Source organism: Colius striatus, chromosome 1, assembly GCF_028858725.1.
Source record: "Colius striatus isolate bColStr4 chromosome 1, bColStr4.1.hap1, whole genome shotgun sequence".
Lineage (NCBI taxonomy): Eukaryota > Metazoa > Chordata > Aves > Coliiformes > Coliidae > Colius > Colius striatus.
In genome coordinates this window covers 180,165,726-180,181,673 of record NC_084759.1, presented here as the reverse complement: position 1 = coordinate 180,181,673, position 15,948 = coordinate 180,165,726, and positions in this window count along the sequence as shown.

Below are 15,948 nucleotides of genomic sequence, written 5' to 3'. Positions count from 1 at the left end.
AATATGGCAACTAATCCCTTCTAGTCCAAGGAAATGTACCTCCAAAGAGTTCAAACATAGAAACAGTTAAATGGGAGGATGCCCAAAATGAAATTAAAGAGATGCAGATTTAACTCCTTCCATAACCAGAAATGGAATTAATAAATACGTTCTCTTTTGGAGAAGCAATTGGTTCAAGTAATGCTGTACATGGCCCTGGGAGCGAGAAGAGGACTTTCTACTATAAATTATTCTTGTCCAAGTGTGGTGTTTTTCTGCCACAGGATGTACACTACAATGGGGAGAAAGGGAATATGATGTTTAATGACTACTCCGTGCTGGCTTGAGCTGGCAATTGAGAATTAAACTCAGTGTAAACATGAAATTAAAATATGTAAAAGTATTTTTTTCCATTTTATATTTCTATTTCCAGCAAGTATAAGAAATAGTTCGTTTTTGTAAAATATTTTCTAACACAGATTGGAAAGATTTCATTTAAATGGATAAATTACAGAGTAAACCAAAATAAAATATTCTGAGATTATTTCTGATGTAACCCCAATGAAGTCCATGGAGTAGCATGAAGATGAATATAGCTCAACAGGCTTTATCCTACTTAGGGCAAAACACATCACATGGTATGGTTTATGGTGGTTTCAGCTATTCCTTAACAAGCTCAAGCAAGTAGCTCACTCAAGCAGGTAATAGATCTCACATGAAAAAGTAACAGATCATATATTGAGGCGTGCAAAATGTCGTTTCATCACAACAAAATGTCATCTAGTAATTCATTACATTCTTACAAATAAGTCAATAAGAAATACTCAGTATTCAATTACAAATAAGTGTACTGGATTGCAACAGTTAATTTATTTGCATATATTCTCTCCAGTTATTCAGCTTTTCACTTTACAGTTAATATTACACCTGAATAAAAAAGTTACCTAGGACTTCAGAATATGCTTGAAAATCAGAAAAAATGAATGTTTAAAAATACTATTTTTTTAATGCATACAAAATTCTTTGGAACTTGTCTTTATATTAAGGATCATCTCAGCAAAGACAAACAATAGACAACAGCATTTTTTGAGCTAACAGGACAGGAAGTTTCAATGAATATTAATTAAAAAGTATGTCTAACTGAACACAGAATACTGTAAAATGAACTATATAGAGACTTAGTAAATTTAGAGTGATGTAATGAATTTACCTGAACCCCTTAGTTGTGAGAAACCTAGATGCTCTATTTTTACCAAGCAAAAAATCCCAAAAAAACCCTGAGCCAAATATTTCTTTCTGTAGCTTTTCAGGTTAACAAGGCTCCTTTTGCTTTTGTAACCTGAGCACTATGAGGATCTGGCATTATACTACATTAGTATTTTATGCACATTCCTTACAATTGTGAGTATTCATGAAATTTACATTACCTTTTCTCAGCAGTATCAAACTAATTGCCAATATCAAATGATGTTTACAAAATACTGTATTCAGAATTCCATAAAAATATTTCCATATGAAAAGAATACCTAGTCAAACTTTCCCTAAAATCTTAAAATGAAAAATACTAAAACAAGCATATTTTACAAATATAATAAATAATGCAATAGGACAGAAGACTGTATCTTATATTGCTGTATGAGATCATGGCACCACGTCTGGAGATCTATACAGATTTAGTTAATTTTGTGCATCTTCAGTAGGAGTTTGCAATACACAGTACAGTTTCTCCTTCTGAGCATCCAGAGAGTACACTATGAATGAGTATTAAAAACATTGTGCATTTTATGTCGTATTTTCATAATCTAGAATGCTCTTACTTAGATATTGTGTGTTATTCTTAATACATATTCAGAGCATATATTATAACTGCCCCTTTGGAACCACTAACATGTATGCTGTGAATGTGTATTAACAACAGAATGCATTTGCATATTATGAGTCCATAATACTGAATGCACAACCTAATCTTTGATAAAAAGTCATTGCTATACATAGAAGCAGAAGTTATTTTCTTATGCCTCTTAGTCATAACTGTGCCATCTCATACAGTCATTTCTCACCAATATTTTCATCACTCACAAAGAAAAAGACATCCAGTACTGCAACAATTCTGTGTATTGTGGTTTTCGTGAAGTAAAATATTTCATGAGGTCTTTTTCTCCATTTGTTGTTCTGTCTCATAATCAATATTCTCTTGAATTGCCTGACCATATCCTTCTGGTTTTTAATTTTGGCATTAAATGAGCATCAAATACTCATTTGGATATTACATGTAAAATACAGGTCTTAGGAAGAATGAACATACAAATGAGTTCTAATAGTATTTTTAACTATCATGATATTGTTTGTTTGTATATTTGCCTAAATAACAGCTTTTTCTTTTTGCCAGCCAGGAACATGTAATTCTCTAGACTGGGCAGAATTAAAATTAAAAAATAACTTTACAAAATAACACGATTACAAAACTTCATTTGGATCAATTTTTTTGTTTTTCTACACTAACAAATGAGCACCCTGGGGACCCATGGAAGTGCAAATGGAAAAAGGCACCCTTACTTGTCTAAAAAAGGGAGTTAAAGAAAAATTATCTTCTGTTGTGGTTTCTTGCCTAGCTAAGTGGAAGTAAAGCAAGTCTGATATAATTGTGTCTATGCTCCCAGGATGGGGATTTTCCCCAGGACGCAAAAGAAAAGCTAAGGACAACTTGGCTTTTGTCAGTACCCTTCTTCATCCTATAGACTTGCTGGAATACCTAGAAAGACACGAGACAAAGTTACCTATACCGTTTCAAGAACTGCATAGTGACCATACTGGCTGTTAGTTTCAAAATACTTTCAGCTATATTTTTTTAACAGGCAGTACTGGAAAGTAATTTTATAGTTTTGATATCACTGCAGAGACATTAACTTCAAAAAGTATTAATATAAGCACTCTGGCACTTAATGGCAGGTATAAGCTACTGACCATACAAGAACCAAATATTTATGCATGACTGTAATAATACCTCAGCTAAAATATTAATAAAATTGGAAAACACAGATTCAAAGGATCTCCCATACAGCTGGTATGTTTGGATCACATATATGGGAATGGAGTCCTGCCCACTCCACTGAATGATAGACACAATTATATTCTACATTAATGTGTGTAATATCTACCACATATCAGAGAGACTGTGTGTGTGTAAATGGGCATAAAATCACTGGAATTTTAGTGTTTTCCCTTTAAAATAAATGGTTGCATTTTAGTTTAGTGAGGAAGCCTAATGCATTATACAAAATCCTTCAGTTCTCTTTTCCTTTTTTCTGTGGTTTATTTAAAAAAAATTAAAGTATTAATGAAAATGCTGTAACAGTTGTAATGTTTAAGTATCACTTTATTTAACATTGTTTTACATTGTAAGAGCTATAAATAGGCCCCTGTAAACTTACACAAGCAGTTATTTTGAGGTCTGAACTGTTGTGGCTTTTTATTATTGTAAATAAAAGTAAAATAGTTTGTACTCTGTTATTTTATAATTCTAACATACCTGGCTTCCCCCTTCTCAGAGATAGTTTCAAGATATAAATGCCAGCAGTCTGTAAATTACCTTGATCATCAGCGATCAGCAAAACCAAGTTAAATACTTTTCTGTGGTTTTCCAAACTGAGCATCAGGTCTTCTTGATAAATTACTTGAATTTTCAATTTTATACACTTTATTATAATAAAAGTAAAGTTGTGATAACCATTATCTATAGTCAAGTAAAATTAAAGCAATTGCGGCATAGGTGGTTTCGCTGTAGAAACTCTGACATTTCAGTCCTGTATTTCTGACCAGTTTCCTGGGTTTTCCCTATTTTGTTACGTTAGTAAAATATCTTGTTAAAAAGTGAGATTTTAAAAAATTACTAGTGGTTAACGAATCCTGAACTTGATCCAACACTCTTCAGAATCTAGTTAAACCTCCAAGCAACCTGTGGGTTTCAAGACATTTTTTAGTGTGTCCAAGTTTTTAGGGTAAAGGCATACTTGTAGTAAGTTTACACCATAAATATAATTTAAAAGTAAATCAGGGTAGTAGTAGCACAAACTGCCATTTTTCACATGTTTTTGTCACTTGGAGTATGGACAGGAAGCAACCTAATCCATTCAATTTTTCTCCATCTCAGCAGCAGTCTGTTCTGAGGCTGGGAATTAGAGTATTCTTCCTGTGGCCACCTCCCAGTCTCAGCCCCAAAAAAAATAAATACTTCTTACCAGAATTGTATCTTGCCTCTTCCTATTACCATTTGTGGTTAATTCTGAAAAAGAAATACATAGAATTTAGAAAAGGGCTATTGAAATACTCTCTCAAAACGTCATAGCATCACTAAGGTCTTACTTTCTTGACGAAAGAAATACAATTTACATCTGGAATTTTATGTGAAGTAGCACTCAAGGCCTATATTCCATAAGTATCTCCTTCTGCCTGCCATAGTAATGGGATCACATATGCTAAGAATTTTTTTTTAAATTCCTTAATTTGTGAGAATGTGAAAATTATGCAAATGATGCTGTTGTCATATATGAAGAATTAGTATAAATGCCCCTAAATCTTTCCACTGAAATATCTTGTTCTAAAAGCATAGCTGGAAAAGACAGAAGATGAGAGTAGAGCAGAAACACAAACATATGTTGTCTTTTCCCTTTTAATACCAAAAAATAACTTTCTCTTATGACATACACACTTTCTAGTAGCCTTTCACACTTGAAATTCTTCTCCTTTATGAGATTTGCTGTGGAATGAGAAGTGATAGATAGCATCAACAAGCTCCCAGGAGTATAAAAATTTTAAAAATTAAGCAGATGATATTTGATCTCATTTTCTCAAAGTAAATGAGTGAACTTGAGAACACCGGGATGATTTTGGCCTCACATTGACTCGAACAGAATCTTGACCCATGGATACAGCACGCTGTAAAATATTACGTTAATTTTCTCTGCAGTTTGCAGTGAAATACTTAACTTCCGAATCTGGTAAAATAAAGTGAAGGTTTTAGAAATACACAACAGATTTCTGTACATATACTTTAATGTTTGTCTAAGTATCTGTCTAGACACCTGTGCATATACATTTGTCTTCATTTGTGAAGGCGGATACCTAGAACTCATGAATGGAAAAAGATGTGTTATAAAGTATTTCATTCGAATCAATATTTATTAGAGGAGAAAAAGTAACAGTAAGGCAAACCTACAGTACTTTAGGAAAAAAAAGTACTAAGTTGGATTTCTTATCTTGCTATAGTTAATGAAGTTTTATGATTTATTTTAACCCTGAAGTGGGTTTTAAAAAACCCTAATTATATTAATGTACTAAAAGAAATACAATTGTCACTTAGTTTCATTAAGCATGACAGGTGACAGTTCCAAAGATAAATGCCGAAAGTTGTGAAAATGGAAAGTTCAGGTTGAAGTGACAGTATGGTAGGAATGGGATGGAATTGGGCTGCTTACTGTGTTAATCAATACTACAATTTAGTTTTTTAATTTGTGAAGAATGTTTAATTTCATTAATTTATGGCTAGGTTCTTTCTACTTAAGTCTTCCTTTCAGCCTTTGGATTTTAGTTTAATTTTAAACGTTCTGGCTATTTATAAATCCACAGCCAATCTCATAAAATATCACTGTTGGGAAAGAATCAGTTTTCTGCATGTCATGTGGAATTTGGGAGACTGATAACATAACTAAATCAATTAACGAGGATGTGGCTCTATTAAGACTGGAAAAGTTGTACTATTGTCACCTGTGCTGTACTCTGTGCAAAACCAGAATATTTAAATTTGTTCAGTTTATGATGTCTCACTTATCTTTGCAAACCACAGGCTACACCTGCAATCCCCTAGCAAAACCTGGTGTTTTTTTAATTTCCAATTGTGAATACATAGTGCTGTACCAAGTCACTGTTATAGTTAGATTAGCAGAGTCTGTATCAAAGTGTCACACATCTGAAGCTCTTGAACTGGGACTGAGAGGATCCTGCTATAAAACAATTTCATTACAACTTTACGATTCAAAACAGAAACACACACATGCTCCATGCTGCCGTGCACAGACGGGGTTTGCTCATGTTGTACTTTGTGGTAGCCCATGTAATTGAGCTTTAGTACTTGGGGGTAAGCGAGCAATTAAAAACTTTAATTTCCAGTACAGTTAACGAGCAGTGGGAAGATGTGTGTACAGTAGACGTTTATGAATGGCTATCAGCAAGAGTGCCTACAGCTCTTAGAATAAACAAATATTTGGATTTTTTTTTTCAAGTGTGAATAAATAACATACAGATAGTAACCAATATTTGATTTTAAACTTTAGAAATTAGAGTCATGAAACCATGTAAGCATTCTTCACGGCACTATAAAGTCAGTACGTGAAGGGTTTCTAGAGCAAACCTTTAGCTGTGGTTTGGGGTACAAAACCCTTTTCAACTGAAAATACAGGCAGTACCAAGTATCAATACTGAAAACTACCCCTGTCAACAAATCTAAGATCCTTGACACTATTAGAGACAAGAAATAATGCAAACATGTTCATGGTCAATGTAAATAAATATACAAAGTGTAACTTACCATGAACCTGTTGGTAGCTAATATCGCTTGTTTCTGCTCTCTGCATGTTATATAAGCTTTTAAGTTACATATTGGCAACTTACGTTGCTGTTTACATCTCCTGTACATCTGGCGTATTATTCTCATGACCTACAAAAATTCACATATAAATGGGTAATGTCTCTTAAATTTATTAATCCAGTTTGATTAAGAGACAACATTCACGATGGAGGAGTATATGAGGCAATTTATGGCTTCTGAGGGTGATTAAATGCTGAAGTGGAGCTGAGGCATTTGATACTTGCAAGAGCTATTTATTGCTGGAATATTCCAGCCATATGAAGGTTTTTCCCATCAGACAGTAAGAGAAGCACATTTAACAAACAACATTAAAAAGATGGGTTTTTCTAGGTAAATGAAGGCTTTAAAATTCTGTATGTAACTACAGTTGAGAGACTGTGCTTGTGTCCTGTGAAGGGCAGGTGTAGGTAACGTATATAGAATTCAGAAGGAAAATGTTCCTCTCCCTAAGAGCAAGACTAAGGACAAATAATTGCATGAGGGAGTTACCTGTGTAAAAACTGAGGGCTGAGGCTGAAGTGGGAACATACGTGATTTGAGTTAGGATTTATGACCCATTTTCATATTGCTACTGTAAATGAGCAACAATTATCATCTGCCAAACTGGCCTGTTAGCACATGCTGGAAACAAGTCCAGAGCGACTGCAATTCTCTGGTCTCATGGGAACAGGCCTGTTTCATTTCTTCCTTAAAAAATATAGATGAAGTATGGAACGACACCTTTGGAAGCAGCTGCTACAGAGTTAGGAGAGTGAGGTTCTGGTGGACAACCCCCCTAAAAGCTTGGAGAGGGAGTTGGAGCTGAGGGTTTGGTTAATCTTTTTTTTTTTTACTGAGTTTGGATTTTTATTTTTTTTTAATGAAGAAAGTGTCACTGGTAATTATTTAAACTTGAAATAACGCCTTCTGCAACTGAACTACTAAACCCAAGAATGTTGGGCTGTAACCAATTGGGAAACCAACCTGTACACAGCCAGTGACACTTCTGATCATCATTCTCCTTCATCCTATTCCTCTGAACTCAGGCAACAGTCTAAAGCTGTATCAAATTCAACCTTCTTTTCATTTAGTGGAAATGAAGAAGGAAGGTAGAAGGAAAATACTGAAGAGTTGGGCAAGCAGGTTTGTAGAGTCTGTCCAAACAGATTAATCAGAAAGCAGATAACTTTACTTCCACTGTCAAGCTGGTACTTTCTTTACTGTTAGTCAGAAAAAAAATAGAACATATTGGTCCTTCTCACTGGCCATTATGGAGAAAAAGAAAAGAAGTCCCATTTCTCTGAGGAATTTTCTGTCTTCAGCTTTCTGACCAGTCTCACTTCTTATCCTATAGCACCAATTCACAGACATAAAGGGAAGTAATCTGAATTGGCGAATATACCAAAGAATCTTTTTTAACAGCATCCTGGAAAAGGCTGGAGATGGACTATTATTGCACAGTAAAATTCATGTAGACCCACAGGGCTGCATCTGGGAAGGAACAACCCCATGCACCAGTACAGGCTGGGGGTCGACCTGCTGCAGAGCAGCTCTGCAGAGAGAGACCTGTAAGTGCTGGTTGGTAATATGAGCCAACCATGAGCCAACAATGTGCCCTCATGGCCAAGAAGGCCAATGGCATCCTGGGATGCATCAAGAAGAGTGTGTCCAGCAGGTCAAGGGAGGTTCTTCTCCCCCGCTGCTAAGGCTTCATCTGGAGTACTGTGTCCAGTTCTGGGCTCCCCAGCTCAAGAGGGACAGAGAACTTCTGGAGAGAGTCCAGCACAAGGCCACTAAGATGAACAGGGGATTGGAATATTTTTCGTATGAGGAAGGGCTGTGGGAACTGGGGCTGTTAAGTCTAGAAAAGAGGAGACTGAGGGGGGATTGCACTAATATTTACAAATATCTAAATGGTGGATGTCAGGAGGTTGGAGCATCCCTTTTTTCTATTGTATCTAGCAACAGGACAAGAGGTAATGGGATGCACCTGGAACACAAAAAGTTCCATATAATATAAGAAAAAACTATTTCCCTGTGAGGGTGAGGGAGCAGTGGAACAGGCTGCCCAGAGGTGTTGTGGAGTCTCCTTCCTTGGAGGTCTTCAAGACCCGCCTGGACATGTTCCTATGCGACCTGATCTAGGTGAACCTGCTTCTGTAGGGGGGTTGGACTAGATGATCTCTAAAGGTTCCTTCCAACTCTACCATTTTATGATTCTATGATTTTTATTTACAATTTCTAGATGTCTAATTTCAGTGTCCAGTTTCTTCTCCCTAGGTAATTTCAGAAAGGAGAGAGAAGGGAGGTAGGAGGACTGAGGAGTGGTGTTGTGGCAGGTACTGATTTTCACTCCCTTTTGCTCATAGATGGTCTGTAACTCCCATTACATATATGGTCTCATGTGGTGAGAGGGCAGAAGTAAGGGATTGCCGTGTTGAGCCACTCCAGAGAATCTCCTAGAACAGTCTAACTCAGAGAGCAGGCAACACCAGGTATTTCAGGAAAAAGTAATAATATTACTTTCAGTAATAAAAGTGGAATAATTCCTTCACATCCACACACGGTGAAACCTTATACTAATTTGCAAAGAGCTACTTTTTCTTTTACTCAGACATCAGACTTTGTCCATACAAGAGACCATCCCTACGCAATAAATGGTTTATACAGTTCAATCACTACATTTTGTTTTTCACAAAGAAACATATAAAATCTCATCATAATGTGATCAGGTATTACAATTTTTTCTCCAAATATTCCTCAGGCTTCAAACTGAATACAGCCTAAATGCATCTAAATTATGAATCCCAGCTGAGTTTCTTTAAAGAGAGTTTCTCTACATGTACCATTGTCCCTTTTTTTTTTTTAATGCAGGAAACCTCAACTCTCTTCTAAAATCTACTACAAACTTTAACTGTATCTACAAGCAAAACATTTAATCTTTGTACACCTTTTTATTATTTATGAAATAAGAATGGCAATACTTCTTTCCCTGGAAGTTTATTCACTTGAGATCTTGGAATGGTAGGTAGCAATGAATTCCAAGCAATCATCTGTTAAAAGTCTCAAGGAAGAGTTTGGAAAATTGATACAGGACGATGTCAGGAGGCTCCATTAGGAGGCACCACTACCAGATTTTCAGACTTGCCTGACTCTCAGTGTTCAAATTTGGCCTGTCTCACCCATGGTATTATTGACAGAGATGCCTTTACTCACTTTCACTTTCCGCAGGCAGTCAGAAAGGATGTGATGACAAAATAAGAGCTACCGCCAAGATAGCAGGGTAGTTCTAATCTCCTAAAGCATGCTGGGCCACAGTTTCAGAACAATCCCACAACACTATTTAGAAGTTGACTGGCTTCTTGTTAAGGATATAACAAATCAGTTTGTTCATTCTTGGGATGATGATAATGCCATTTCACTGAAGTACAACTGAGTTCCTTTTACATTTTCTGTGTGCAGAAAAAAAACCTCTGTAACAATACTATTGAGCTTTCTGAAATGAATACCTCTTGAAGCAATAAATCTGTTAAAGGAAAAAAATGGTTTCTGGGCACCAGGGCTATATGTTTAAGAATTTGAACTTTCTTAATGCCTAAAACCTGGAAAAAAAGTCCAGAAAAGGCACCCAATTAGAAGGATATTGACTCATCCTGACAAAGAAGAGAGGGGGGAGAGAGAAAGGGAGGAAGGAGGGAAGAGATCAAGGCTCACAACAAAAGACCTATTCATTTATAACAGCTTGGCTGTGGAACCATTCCAGCATGCTTAAAAATACTTTATCCATTAGCTGGGAACTATTTTCTAAATGACAACTTGCTGCCCACATCTGACCACAACCAGCTCCCTTTTCACATTGAGGGTAGCAAGGTTCACATCGTCAAAAGCAGCTTGCCACCTCTTCTGGACGTTGCAGGGGGATGAAGGAGGGTGAAGCAGAGGTGTGAAACAAAAATCCTTGACCTCCAGCATATAGAGAGGGGAAGTACAATGCTGTTCAGTTCCTCCCAGGCTATTTTAAGAAAAGAGAACAAATGAATACAACATTTAACTAGAATTCTCCTCACATGAAAGACAGAAGGAGCATTTTAGGTTAATCAAGTTATTAAAAATTATATCCTTTAATGCCTCAGTGTACGAGGTCAACATTAGTCCTTTGCAATTTTGTATGAGGCTGCTTTATGTTGAGCTCTGATCACACACCTGAATAAAATCATCAAACATATATCACCAATGTTCCTACATCCTGCATGTTAGGCAACAAACATTTTTAATTACAAACACTATATACTTGTTGAACAGCAGGGTTTTTTTTAAGATCAAACTATTCTCTCCTAAGAACACTTCCTCCTCAGTTTTAAAGTGGTATAGCTGGAACTATCAATATTTTATGCTAGGGACTGTGGATACAACTTCATATAAAAGCTTTTATTTATCTGAAATGTGACTGCTGCTGTAAAGTTGGCATTTTTACCTTTTGCTAGTGTTTTGTTGCATATGCTTTCAGAGCTTAGTTTGAGGAAAATGAATGTCTGGTTTAATGTGTGTTTATTTCTCTTGACACATACGTTGCATCCTTAACTTAGTTTGCATTGAGACTCTGGAGAAGATTCTGGGAGAATATTGTGCAGTTGATCTTCTCATCAAAGTATCAGCTTTTCTAAATGTGTCAGTCAGCTAGAGGAAAAAGTACTCAGTATTACAATATATGCTATCTGATTCACCTTCTTACATGGATCATCTTTGCAACTTTTTCTCATGTGGATATTCTTAATAACACCAGCCTTATGTAAATGCAAAAAGACTACATCTGTATCTATCTACAGCATCTATTTAAAGTAAAAATGCAGTGAACAAATGCTTAAGTTCTTAAAACAAAGTATTTAATAATTTATATTTGGGGTTTTGATTTTAGATATAGAGCAACAAGATTTGCAAGGATTCCTTGCTGTCCTTTCTTGGTTTAGTTGATTGTTTTCAAGCTAGGATGAGAAAGTAGTGATGAAAGTTGGCATTGTAAATAGATATTCATATGTGTCCAGTCGTTTCTAAACATGGTTTTACTGTAAGGAAACTCAATGAGTGTTCAATAGCTACCTTTTTAGCTTTTTGAGATATGATAGCTCTTAACCTAGGCTTACAAGTACTTTGAAATATTTATGAATAATACAACACAGGTCCTAAAATATATCTCCTTTTATGAATACCGGCACATTGTAACCCAGATGTGCAAAAGGCTCAAGAAAATTATCGGGGCAAGATCAAACATTTGTTTACATCTCACCTCCAACAAAATATAATTTTACTTTGGCTGACCTTTAAGTAGCTGTAACAATTATGTAATGAAGTAAACTGCAAGCCAAATACAGAAAGAAAGACCAGAGGTCACAGAACTAAAAATGTACAAGAAACAAAATCTGGTTATTTTTTTATCACACTAAGTATCTATGTTTTATGTGCAATGCTGGACTTGTAAATGTTTCTAATTTGATGAGGAAATATATCCAGGTTTTAATAGCTCATTTCATTTTCTGGGGTACATCAAAGAGTGAGATGACCTCAATGCAATACCACGAATGAAAAGAATTCCTGAATTTTGAGTCCAGTGGCAGGGTAATTTCAGAAGCCTTTCTGTCACTGCCTTCCCCCTGTCTCCTGAAAGGTTGGGTGGCTGAAGTTTCTTATTTCAAAGCAACTTTTACCAACTGCAAAAGAACATTCTGAACATTAATTCATTTACAGGCCATGTGAAATAGGAAATGTGCTGGGAAGCAGTTGTGCTAGTGCAAAGGGCAGTTACAGTACTCCTAGCACGTTGTCCAGGAGAAAGTGCCTGGTTTGTCTCTGTTGACTTTAAGCTCCTTGCTCTGTCATTCCTCAGAGAACACACCAGGACAGAAAGGAAGGGATCTCAGGGACTGTCTCCTCTTTCCAGTCCATAGTGGAAAATGTTCTGCAGCCCAAGACGATGCAGACTGCTTTCCTGTCAGGTCAGGTGTCCTTACATTTCTTGTCCTTAGGGCAGGTCAGAGCCTTCAATAAACTTCTCTCTCATTCATACCTGGGCTTCTCTGCCAAAAGTCCTTTTGGCTTAGCTCAGAGCTTAATGTATACACAGAGTTGCTAATCAGACAAATTTGACTCTCAAGCAAAACAGAGGATGATTAGCTTGGTTACATAAGCGTAGCCTATGTATCATGTATTTCACTTGATTATTGAATTCTAATTTGTGAGGCTAGTGGTCTTAAAATAAGAGAAAGGCTTAGAAATCCTGGCCTCCTCAAATAGGAGCAATCTTAAGCAATATCGTAGTACAACAAAAGGTAATTATTAATAGCAATAAAACATTTTTACAGTGAACACTTCAAAAACAAAATGTCACTATTCTTCATATTAATTCTTTTTATAGAGATATATAAGCAATGAAAGGTTTGTTTAATAAAATATTAAAAAAAAAGTAGAGAACATAATAGACCAGTCATCTCAGTACCAGATAAGACCAACTTCAAAGTACCTCATTATCTTAGAATCATAGAATTGTTTCAGTTGGAAGAGGCCTTTGAGATCATTGAGTCCAGCCTTAGTACTAGTCCTATCAACCACTAAACCATTTTCCTACGTACAACATCCAACCATCTCTTAAACACCTCCAGGGGTGGTGACTCCACCACCGCCCTGGGCAGGCTGTTCCAATGACTGACAACCCTTTCAGTAAAGAAATTCCTCCTCATATCTCGCCTGAACTTCCCCTGCTGCAACTTGAGGCCATTTCCTCTTGTTCTATTGCTATTTACTAGGGACAGACTCCCACCTCACTACAACTTCCTTTCAGGTAGTTGTAGAGAGTGATAAGGTCTCCCCTCAGCCTTCTTTTCTCCAAGCTAAATAGCCCCAGATCCCTCAGCTCCCCTTAGATTCTCCCTCCTCATAGGAGACATGCTCCAAATCCTTTACTAGCTTGGTAGCCTGCCTCTGGATCTTCTCCAGCATCTCAGTGTCCTTGTAGAGAGGGGCTCAAAACTGAACACAGTATTCAAGGTGTGGCCTCACCAAAGCCAAGTAGAGGGGAATGATCACCTCCCTCCTCTTGCTGACAACACTGTTCCTGATCCAGGCCAGGTTGCCTTGGCTTTCTTGGCCACCTGGGCAAACTGTTGGATCATGTTCAGCCGCTGTCAATCAACACTCCAAGGTCCCTCTCTGCCTGGCAGCTTTCCAGCCACTCCTCCCCAAGTCTGTAGCACTGCTGAGTGTTGTTGTGCACTTGGCCTTATTGAAACTCATGGCATTGGACTTTGCCCAGCCATCCAGCCTATCTAGATCTCTCTGCAGAGCTTCCCTACCCTCAAGCATATCAACACTTCCACCCAGCTTGGTGACACCTGCAAACTAAGGGTGCACTCTATCCCCTCATCCAGATCATTAATAAAGATGTTAAACAGGAGTGGCCCCAGTACTGAGCCCTGGGGGACACCACTCATGACCGGCCAGCAACTGGATTTAACTCCATTGACCACAACTCGTTGGATCTGACCATCTTACCAGTTTTTCACCCAGAAAAGTATTTGCCCATCTAAGCCAAGAACAGCCAATTTCCCTGGAGGAAGGTTGTGGCAAACAGTGTCAAATGCCTTACTAAAGTCAAGGTAGACAACATCCACAGCCTTTCCTTCATCCAACAAGCTCATCATCCTGTCATAGAAGGAGATCAGATTTGTTACACAGGACCTGTCCTTCATAAACCCATGTTTACTGGGCCTGATCACCTAGTTGTCCTGCATGTGCTGCATAATAGAACTTGGGGTGATCTGCTCCATCAGCTTCCTGGGCACTGAAGTCAAACTGACAGGCCTGCAATTTCCCAGATCATCCTTCCATCCCTTCTTGGTGGCCCTGCACTGACTGTCTCCAGCAGTTCCCTGTCCTTCCTGAACTGAGGGGCCCAGAACTGGACACAATATTCCAGATGCGGTCTCACAAGGGCAGAGTAGAGGGTAAGGAGAACCTCTCTTGTCCTACTAACCACAGCCCTTCTAATACACTCCAGGATGCCATTGGCCTTCTTGGCCATGAGGGCACATGGCTGGCTCATGGCACATGACTCCTGAGGGACTCCACTAGATACAGGCCTCCAACTAGACCCTGCCCCATTGATCATAGCTCTCTGCCTTCTTCCCTTCAACTAGTTAACAGTCTACCTCACTACCTAATCATCCAGCCCACATTGTCTCAGTTTTGCTGCCAGGATGCTATGGGAGATACTGTCAAATGCTTTACTGAAACCAAGATAAACCACATCCACTGCACTATCACCCTCTATCCACCTGGTTAGATTTTCATAAAAGGCTATCAGGTTGGTCAAACATGATTTCCCCTTGGTAAAGACATATTGACTGCTGCCAATGACCCTCTTGTCCTTTAAATGCCTGGAGATAGCACCCAGGAAAAGTCATTCCATCACCTTTCAAGGGATGGAGGTGAGGCTGACCAGTCTGTAGTTACCCAGGTCCTCCTTCTTGCCCACTTTGAAGACTGGAATGACATTTTCTTTCCTCCAGTCTTCAGGCATGTCTCCTGTTCTTCACAATTTACTGAAAATGATGGAGAGTGGTTCAGCAATGACTTCCACCAGCTCCCTCAGTACTCGCGGGTGCATCCCATCGGGGGCTCATGGATTTATGTACATCCAGATTGCTCAACTGATCCTTAACCCAGTCCTCATCAACCAAACAAACTCCTCCTTTAACCTGACTTCCTCTGGAGTCTGGGGTGCGTGAGGACAGTCTTCAGCAGTATAGACAGAGGCAAAGAAGGCATTAAGTAACTCTCCCTTCTCTGTGTCCTCTGTCACCAGGGCATTCACCTCATTTTTTTTTTTTTCTAACCTGAAAAACCTTCATTTTTTTACTTTAAAAGAATATTGGAACTATTTCTTACCTCTGTTCATCCTTGTTGCCTCTCTGTATCTTTTTGACATGGTGAAGGAGAGGAGAAAACTGAACCAGGAGTGTATACAATGTTCAAGATGAGGGCACACTGTGGAGTTACAGAGAGATATAATGATGTTTTCTGTTTCTCAACACATATCCACTATTTATAACTTGAAGATCTCATTCCTGAGTGACAGGTTGTGTATATTAAGGTAGGATTTACATATAATTAAAACTGAGGTGGTTTTTCCCTGTGAACATCATTTAACATTTATTTACATTTCATGTCACTTATTTTATTGCCAAGTATTATGTTTTGCAAATCTTCTTAGTTGGTCCTCATCCAACTTGTCTTGAATATCTTTGTAATACCAATAAACTTTATCATCTCTTTTTTCACCCACCTTTCCAACTCAG